We start from the raw sequence: 10,787 nt of genomic DNA on the forward strand, positions 1-10,787 counted from the left end.
ACCTTCTTCCACCACCAACGGCCGTTACATCTACAATGTAGAAAATGCTCAAAAATTAAGAAAAACCCTGGAATGAGTAGGTGTTTCCAAACTTTTGACTGGTACTGTATATAAACTCCCAAATATTTAAAATGGGAAGCGATTGGGATTCCATAAATAGAGAAGGAGTCCACCTTTTGGGTCTTGAGAGGAAGTAGGGCTGATTTGGTGAGATTCATTTTAAAACTTAAGATGAAGCTGAATTTATTTATGATCTTCAATGCGTTTGGGAGCGACTGAGACATATCGCCTAGTTACAGTAAAATATTGTCTGTATATAATGAGATGAAGTGATTCATACATTTGAGAGAAATGTGTGTTATTTCCTTCGATTGACGAATTGCCTGGGCCATGGGTTCCATGGATAATAAGAATAGCAGTGGCCAAATTGGATTTCCTTGTCTGCTGCTTCTCGTGATTCTAGACAGTGCAGAGCAGATATTGCCCGTAATAACTATGGCTGAGGGATTGGCATATAGTATTTTAGTCATATTAATGAAATTGGAGCTATTTCCCATACATTCCAAGCAGTGGCGATTTTAGCATGAAAATCTTGGTGAATAAAAAAAATAATTTTAAATATGTGTATGTCCATTAAGGTCCTTGTGTAATGTGATATTGTACCTGCTAGCCCTAGCCCAAATGTCCTTTGTATATTCTTTATATATTACTGTGTTCCCCATGTGCTTTTGTATTGAGTTGACGTTAATAAAAAATACATATATACATATAAACAGTTGAAGTCAGAAGTTTACATACAAGTCATTAAAACTTGTTTTCAACTACTCCACAAATTTCTTGTTAACAAACTATAGCTTTGGCAAGTTGGTTAGGACATCTACTTTGGGCATGACACAAGTAATTTTTCTAACAATTGTTTACAGACAGATTATTTCACTTATAATTCACTGTATCACAATTCCAGTGGGTCAGAAGCCCGGTTCATCCTTGGGAGCAATTTCCAAATGCCTGAAGGTACCATGTTCATCTGTGCAAACAATAGTACGCAAGTATAAACACCATGGGACCACACAGCCGCCATACCGCACAAGAAGGAGACGCATTCTGTCTCCTAGAGATGAATGTACTTTGGTACGAAAAGTGCAAATCAACCCAGAATAACAGCAAAGCACCATGTGAAGATGCTGGAGGAAACAGGTACAAAAGTATCTATATCCACAGTAAAACGAGTCCTATATCAACATAACCTGAAAGGCCGCTCAGCAAGGAAGAAGCCACTGCTCCAAAACCGCCATAAAAAAGCCAGACTACGATTTGCAACTGCACATGGGGACAAAGATCGTACTTTTTGGAGAAATGTCCTCTTGTCTGATGAAAAAAAAATACAACTGTTTGGCCATAATGACCATTGTTATGCTTGGAGGAAAAAGGGTGAGTCTTGCCAGCCAAAGAACACCATCTCAACCGTGAAGCATGGGGGTGGTAGCATCATGTTGTGAGGATGCTATGCTGCAGGAGGGACAGACTGGTGCACTTCACAAAATAGATGGCATCATGAGGAAAGAAAATTATGTGGATATATTGAAGCAACATCTCAAGACATCAGTCAGGAAGTTAAAGCTTGGTCCTACATGGGTCTTCCAAATTTACAATGACCCCAAGCATACTTCCAAAGTTGTGGCAAAATGGCTGAAGGACAACAAATTCAAGGTATCGGAGAAAGCTCTAGTATCACAAAGCTCTGACCTCAATCCTATAGAAAATGTGTGGGCAGAACTGAAAAAGCATGTGTGAGCAAGGAAGCCTACAAAACTGACTCAGTTACATCAGCTCTGTCAGGAGCTGGGCCAAAATTCACCCAACATATTGTGGGAACAATGAAGGCTACCCGAAACGTTTGACCCAAGTTAAACAATTTAAAGGCAATGCTACCAAATACTAATTTAGTGTATGTAAACTTTTAACCCACTGGGAATGTGATGAAAGAAATAAAAGCTGAAATAAATAATTATCTCTACTATTATTCTGACATTTCACATTCTTAAAATAAAGTAGTGATTCTAACCGACCCAAAACAGGTCATTTTTACTCTGATTAAATGTCAGGAATTGTAAAAAACTGGAATTTAAATATATTTGGCTAAGGTGTATGTAGACTTCCAACTTCAACTGTAAGTTCCCAAAGGTTACAATGCAAGTCAGCTCAAATATCAAGCCTTGAGGTTGAAGGAATAGTCTGAGACAGGATTGTGTCAAGGCACAGATCTGGGGAAGAGTAACAAAACATCTCTGCAGCCTTGGAGGTCCACAGGTGAACCATCAAGACTCTTCCTAGAGCTGGCTGCCAGGTCAAACTGAGCAATTGGGGGAGAAGGGCCTTGGTCATGGAGGCGAACAAGAATCCAATGGTCACTCTGACAGAGCTCCAGTGTTCCTCTGTGGAGATGGGAGAACCTTCTAGAAATCAAATCAAATCAAATGTTATTTGTCACATACACATGGTTAGCAGATGTTAATGCGAGTGTAGCGAAATGCTTGTGCTTCTAGTTCCGACAATGCAGTAATAACCAACAAGTAATCTAACTAACAATTCCAAAACTACTGTCTTATACACAGTGTAGGGGATAAAGAATATGTACATAAAGATATATGAATGAGTGATGGTACAGAGCAGCATAGGCAAGATACAGTAGATGGTATCGAGTACAATATATACATATGAGATGAGTATGTAAACAAAGTGGCATAGTTAAAGTGGCTAGTGATACATGTGTTACGTAAGGATGCAGTAGATGATATAGAGTACAGTATATACGTATGCATATGAGATGAATAATGTAGGGTATGTAACATTATATTAGGTAGCATTGTTTAAAGTGGCTAGTGATATATTTTACATAATTTCCCATCAATTCCCATTATTAAAGTGGCTGGAGTTGAGTCAGTGTCAGTTTGTTTGGCAGCAGCCACTCAATGTTAGTGGTGGCTGTTTAACAGTCTGATGGCCTTGAGATAGAAGCTGTTTTTCAGTCTCTCGGTCCCAGCTTTGATGCACCTGTACTGACCTCGCCTTCTGGATGATAGCGGGGTGAACAGGCAGTGGCTCGGGTGGTTGTTGTCCTTGATGATCTTTGTGGCCTTCCTGTAACATCGGGTGGTGTAGGTGTCCTGGAGGGCAGGTAGTTTGCCCGTCAGGAAGTCCAGTTGCACAGGGTGGGGTCGAGACCCAGGGTCTCGAGCTTGATGACGAGCTTGGAGGGTACTATGGTGTTGAATGCCGAGCTGTAGTCGATGAACAGCATTCTCACATAGGTATTCCTCTTGTCCAGATGGGTTAGGGCAGTGTGCAGTGTGGTTGAGATTGCATCGTCTGTGGACCTATTTGGGTGGTAAGCCAATTAGAGTGGGTCTAGGGTGTCAGGTAGGGTGGAGGTGATATGGTCCTTGACTAGTCTCTCAAAGCACTTCATGATGACGGAAGTGAGTGCTACGGGGCGGTAGTCGTTTAGCTCAGTTACCTTAGCTTTCTTGGGAACAGGACCAATGGTGGCCCTCTTGAAGCATGTGGGAACAGCAGACTGGTATAGGGATTGATTGAATATGTCCGTAAACACACCGGCCAGCTGGTCTGCGCATGCTCTGAGGGCGCGGCTGGGGATGCCGTCTGGGTCTGCAGCCTTGCGAGGGTTAACACGTTTAAATGTCTTACTCAACTCGGCTGCAGTGAAGGAGAGTCCGCATGTTTTCGTTGCAGGCCGTGTCAGTGGCACTGTATTGTCCTCAAAGTGGGCAATAAAGTTATTTAGTCTGCCTGGGAGCAAGACATCCTGGTCCGTGACTGGGCTGGTTTTCTTCTTGTAGTCCGTGATTGACTGTAGACCCTGCCACATACCTCTTGTGTCTGAGCCGTTGAATTGAGATTCTATTTTGTCTCTATACTGACGCTTAGCTTGTTTGATAGCCTTGCGGAGGGAATAGCTGCACTGTTTGTATTCGGTCATGTTACCTTGCCCTGATTAAAAGCAGTGGTTCGAGCTTTCAGTTTCACGCGAATGCTGCCATCAATCCACGGTTTCTGGTTAGGGAATGTTTTAATCGTTGCTATGGGAACGACATCTTCAACGCACGTTCTAATGAGCTCGCACACCGAATCAGCGTATTCGTCAATGTTGTTATCTGACGCAATACGAAACATATCCCAGTCCACGTGCTGGAAGCAGTCTTGGAGTGTGGAGTCAGCTTGGTCGGACCAGCGTTGAACAGACCTCAGCGTGGGAGCTTCTTGTTTTAGTTTCTGTCTGTAGGCAGGGATCAACAAAATGGAGTCGTGGTCAACTTTTCCGAAAGGAGGGCGGGGCAGGGCCTTATATGCGTCGCGGAATTTAGAGTAACAATGATCCAAGGTTTTTCCACCCCTGCTTGCGCAATCGATATGCTGATAAAATTTAGGGAGTCTTGTTTTCAGATTAGCCTTGTTAAAATCCCGAGCTACAATGAATGCAGCCTCCGGATAAATGGATTCCAGTTTGCAAAGAGTCAAATAAAGTTCGTTCAGAGCCATCGATGTGTCTGCTTTGGGGGGGAATATATACGGCTGTGATTATAATCGAAGAGAATTCTCTTGGTAGATAATGCGGTCGACATTTGATTGTGAGGAATTCTAAATCAGGTGAACAGAAGGTTTTGAGTTCCTGTATGTTTCTTTCATCACACCATGTCTCGTTAGCCATAAGGCATACGCCCCCGCCCCTCTTCTTACCAGAAAGATGTTTGTTTCTGTCGGTGCGATGCGTGGAGAAACCCACTGGCTGCACCGCCTCCGATAGCGTCTCTCCAGTGAGCCATGTTTCCGTGAAGCAAAGAACGTTACAGTCTCTGATGTCCCTCTGGAATGCTACCCTTGCTCGGATTTCATCAACCTTGTTGTCAAGAGACTGGACATTGGCGAGAAGAATGCTAGGGAGTGGTGCACGATGTGCCCGTCTCCGGAGTCTGACCAGAAGACCACCTCGTTTCCCTCTTTTACGAAGGACAACCATCTCTGCAGCACTCCACCAATCAGGCCTTTATGGTAGAGTAACCAGACAGAAGCCACTCCTCAGTAAAAGGCACATGACAGCCTGCTTGGAGTTTGCCAAAAGGCACCTAAAGGACTCTCAGACCATGAGAAACAAGATTAGGATTGTACTCTTTGGCCTGAATGCCAAGCATCACATCTGGAGGAAACCTGGCACCAACACTACGGTGATGTAGGAAATTGGTCACAATTGAAGGAATGATGGATGGCGATAAATACAGGGAAATTATTGAGGGAAACCTGTTTCTGTCTTCCAGAGATTTGAGACTGGGACTGAGGTTCACCTTCCAGCAGGACAATGCCCCTAAGCATACTGCTAAAGCAACACCCGAGTGGTTTAATATGTTGGCTCTATATGTAATAGAAATTAACATTTAGTAGTGACAGACAGAGACACAGATGTACTGCCAGTTCCTTCATAAGTTAGCTCTATATCTGATAGGAATTAACACTTAGGCATGACAGTGATAACAGAGGAGCACAAGAATAAGCAGGAGGACTATTTATTAATTACTTTATTGTATTTATTTAACCTTTATTTAACTAGGCAAGTCAGTTAAGAACAAATACCTATTTACACGATGGCCTACCAAAAGGCAAAAGGCCTCCTGCGGGGGCAGGGGTCTGGCATTAAAATAAATAAATAAATAAATAAATACAGTATAAATATAGGACAAAACACACATCACAACAAGAGAGACAACACAACACTACATAAAGAGAGACCTAAGACAACAACATAGCAATGCAGCAAGACATGACAACACAGCATGGTAGCAACACAACATGGTAGTAGGGCAAAACATGGTACAAATATTATTGGGCACAGTCAAAAGCACAAAGGTCAAGAAGGTAGAGATAGCAATACATCACACAAAGCACCCACAACTGTCAGTAAGAGTGTCCATTATTGAGTCTTTGAAAGAAGAGATTGAGATAAAACTGTCCAGTTTGAGTGTTTGTTGCAGCTCGTTCCAGTCGCTAGCTGCAGCGAACTGAAAAGAGGATCGACCCAGCGACTATATTTCACTGTTTACTGGTACAGTAAAAGTTGAGAAACGCTGTACTATAGTTGACTATGGTATCGACCTTGTGAGAAGAGGTTGGTTTGGGAGAGAGTTTGGCTGGTGGAATGGTTTGCTGGTTACCCTAGGACCATTGTGTGTGTATCCATGAAGTCAGTTGTCAGGGTGTTTATGCTTTTTAGCGATGCTTAGTTATCTATAGTAACTTTCCAGTTGTTTCATACATTTGTAACTTTATTAGTATTACTGGTATCCTGCAGCTAATTCCCTTGCATATGTTGAATGGTCTACTGCTGGTGCATATTGTGTTTATCCAGTGGCGTGTATTCATGGATGTCAAGGGAAGCCAGGCTTCCACCAATACAGTATTTGACCAATAAATCATTTACATTACATTTAAGTCATTTAGCAGACGCTCTTATCCAGAGCGACTTACAAATTGGTGCATTCACCTTATGACATCCAGTGGAACAGCCACTTTACAATAGTGCATCTAAATCTTTTAAGGGGGGTGAGAAAGATTACTTTATCCTATCTTAGGTATTCCTTAAAGAGGTGGGGTTTCAGGTGTCTCCGGAAGGTGGTGATTGACTCCGCTGTCCTGGCGTCGTGAGGGAGTTTGTTCCACCATTGGGGAGCCAGAGCAGCGAACAGTTTTGACTGGGCTGAGCGGGAACTGTACTTCCTCAGTGGTAGGGAGGCGAGCAGGCCAGAGGTGGATGAACGCAGTGCCCTTATTTGGGTGTAGGGCCTGATCAGAGCCTGGAGGTACTGAGGTGCCGTTCCCCTCACAGCTCCGTAGGCAAGCACCATGGTCTTGTAGCGGATGCGAGCTTCAACTGGAAGCCAGTGGAGAGAGCGGAGGAGCGGGGTGACGTGAGAGAACTTGGGAAGGTTGAACACTAGACGGGCTGCGGCGTTCTGGATGAGTTGTAGGGGTTTAATGGCACAGGCAGGGAGCCCAGCCAACAGCGAGTTGCAGTAATCCAGACGGGAGATGACAAGTGCCTGGATTAGGACCTGCGCCGCTTCCTGTGTGAGGCAGGGTCGTACTCTGCGGATGTTGTAGAGCATGAACCTACAGGAACGGGCCACCGCCTTGATGTTAGTTGAGAACGACAGGGTGTTGTCCAGGATCACGCCAAGGTTCTTAGCGCTCTGGGAGGAGGACACAATGGAGTTGTCAACCGTGATGGCGAGATCATGGAACGGGCAGTCCTTCCCCGGGAGGAAGAGCAGCTCCGTCTTGCCGAAGTTCAGCTTGAGGTGGTGATCCGTCATCCACACTGATATGTCTGCCAGACATGCAGAGATGCGATTCGCCACCTGGTCATCAGAAGGGGGAAAGGAGAAGATTAATTGTGTGTCGTCTGCATAGCAATGATAGGAGAGACCATGTGAGGTTATGACAGAGCCAAGTGACTTGGTGTATAGCGAGAATAGGAGAGGGCCTAGAACAGAGCCCTGGGGGACACCAGTGGTGAGAGCGAGTGGTGAGGAGACAGATTCTCGCCACGCCACCTGGTAGGAGCGACCTGTCAGGTAGGACGCAATCCAAGCGTGGGCCGCGCCGGAGATGCCCAACTCGGAGAGGGTGGAGAGGAGGATCTGATTCACAGTATCGAAGGCAGCCGATAGGTCTAGAAGGATGAGAGCAGAGGAGAGAGAGTTAGCTTTAGCGGTGTGGAGCACCTCCGTGATACAGAGAAGAGCAGTCTCAGTTGAATGACTATTCTTGAAACCTGACTGATTTGGATCAAGAAGGTCATTCTGAGAGAGATAGCGGGAGAGCTGACCAAGGACGGCACGTTCAGGAGTTTTGGAGAGAAAATAAAGAAGGGATACTGGTCTGTAGTTGTTGACATCGGAGGGATCGAGTGTAGGTTTTTTCAGAAGGGGTGCAACTCTCGCTCTATTGAAGACGGAAGGGACGTAGCCAGCGCTCAGGGATAAGTTGATGAGCGAGGTGAGGTAAGGGAGAAGGTCTCCGGAAATGGTCTGGAGAAGAGAGGAGGGGATAGGGTCGAGCGGGCAGGTTGTTGGGCGGCCGGCCGTCACAAGACGCGAGATTTCATCTGGAGAGAGAGGGGAGAAAGAGGTCAGAGCACAGGGTAGGGCAGTGTGAGAAGAACCAGCGGTGTCGTTTGACTTAGCAAACGAGGATCGGATGTCGTCGACCTTCTTTTCAAAATGGTTGACGAAGTCATCTGCAGAGAGGGAGGAGGGGGAGGGGGGAGGAGGATTCAGGGGGGAGAAGGTGGCAAAGAGCTTCCTAGGGTTAGAGGCAGATGCTTGGAATTTAGAATGGTAGAAAGTGGCTTTAGCAGCAGAGACAGAGGAGGAAAATGTAGAGAGGAGGGAGTGAAAGGATGCCAGGTCCGCAGGGAGGCGAGTTTTCCTCCATTTCCGCTCGGCTGCCCGGAGCCCTGTTCTGTGAGCTCGCAATGAGTCGTCAAGCCACGGAGCGGGAGGGGAGGACCGAGCCGGCCTGGAAGATAGGGGACATAGAGAGTCAAAGGATGCAGAAAGGGAGGAGAGGAGGGTTGAGGAGGCAGAATCAGGAGATAGGTTGGAGAAGGTTTGAGCAGAGGGAAGAGATGATAGGATAAATAAATTGCAATTATAAAATAATTGATTTCATCTCTCTGTGTTTTAATAATTTTCCTTCAATTCACAAATAGCTGAATCTCACAGGAGCAATCGTCTGCGTGAGGGAAACAGCGCCCCTCTGTCTCAGTATGTGCCCATGTATCTGATTCTGTCTGGACCAAAAGAGTATAACATGTTTCCGGCTGTAACATTTTATTGATTCATGCCAGCAAGCATTTGGCGTCCCTTGAAAATAAAATAAAATAATTTGCCAATCAGTGTTGAGCTGAGCTTAACTGTGGGTTGTTCTGGTGCAGCACAACGTCCCTTAAGGGAGGCCAGTTTGGATTTGGCCTCAGACCAATCAAATCACTTAGATTTGTGTTGATGACCTGCAGTAGCTTGCTTGCTAAATCGGCCCATTCCCAAGCCATGTATGGGGATTTGGACTTGTGGTTTTGACATAATTATCTGTACAGGCCAATGAATATGAAGGCAATTCTGATCTAACCATAAGTGAATATATTGTGACACAGGCCTGAGACGATTTAAGTTCAATATGTAGCCTAGTAGGCTCACATTAACTAGCTAGCTAACTTAGCTGGATTTATTGTTGCCCATGCAAGGAAGTCATTATAGCATGTATTTGAGCTAAATAGCCTATATGTCACACCCTGATCTGTTTCAGTCTTGTGCTTGTCTCCACCTCCCACCAGGTGTATCCCATTTTTTCCCATTATTCTCTGTGCATTTTTACCGGTGGTTTTTGTTTGTCTGTTGCCAGTTCGTCTTGTCAAGCCAACCATCGTGTTTTTCTAGTCCTCCCCGTTCCAACCTTTTCTGCCTGCCCTGAGCCCGCCTGCCATACCATTCTGCCTGCCGTCCTGCACCCATCTGACTCTGACCTGGTTTACACACTCCTGCCTGTCCTCAACCTGCCTATTGTTTATTAATAAATATCAGAGACGCAAACCATCTGTCTCCGCATTTGGGTCTCTTCCTGTGTCGTTTTACTATGACAACAAAAAGTGTACTGTATGACAGAACCATGGACCCTTTTGCCAACTGTTAAGCGGAGTGACACAGGGGAACCAAAGAGCAGACTCAGATGAGGAAACAGGGATGAATGAACCAAAATATTTATTGTTACGCAGGGAGATATGGAGTGCAGATCCGGGGAAGCTTGGATGAGTGGCAGAAAAAACAGATGTGGAGACTGAGATTGGAGTTAGCTGAGTAGACAGGATAAACAGGTCCTGAGGGGAATCCAAGGTAATGGTGGTGAATAAAATCCAGAGCAAGGTAGTTGGGTGGTGAGATGTGGAACAGGAGACAAAGGAGCCAGAGCGATAACTGCAATGAGAGGATAAACAGTGTCAGGCAGGGAAACAGGCACAGCAGCGTACCGGGATCTTGAATAATCATAAATGGCTAGACTCATGAACTGTCTGATCAGAGATTATGATCAGGCAGAGTTGAAGTTGCAGCTGGTAGGGACCTGCTCTGACTCCAGCACACCTGTCTCCAACCACACAATCACACAGAGAGGGAGAGGGAGTGAGAGTGTCCAGGGGGAGTAACTGCAGGTCAAGAAGACACCGGATGAACACCAGAGGGCGTAGCAGGAGCAGATGTGACAGCCAACATTAAAGAGAGGAGGATGGCATTGTCATTCAACTAGTCTTCAAGTAGGGTGAGTCAAAAAAGAATGTGTTTTACTTGCACACACACACACGCATGCACACACACACACACACACACACACACACACACACACACACACACACACACACACACACACACACACACACACACACACACACACACACACACACACACACACACACACACACACACACACACACACACACACACACACACACACAGACAAAAATTGATACCATGGACAGCCAAATAATATTTAGCAACATTGATTGGACTAAATAGATGTTTAAACTAAGCATACAGTACCAGTCAAAAGTTTGGACACATCTACTCATTCCAGGGTTTTTCTTTATTTTTACTATTTTCTACATTGTAGAATAATAGTGAAGAAATCCAAACTATGATATAACACATATGGAATCTTGTAATAAC

Source organism: Oncorhynchus gorbuscha, linkage group LG04 (assembly GCF_021184085.1).
Source record: "Oncorhynchus gorbuscha isolate QuinsamMale2020 ecotype Even-year linkage group LG04, OgorEven_v1.0, whole genome shotgun sequence".
Classification (NCBI taxonomy): domain Eukaryota; kingdom Metazoa; phylum Chordata; class Actinopteri; order Salmoniformes; family Salmonidae; genus Oncorhynchus; species Oncorhynchus gorbuscha.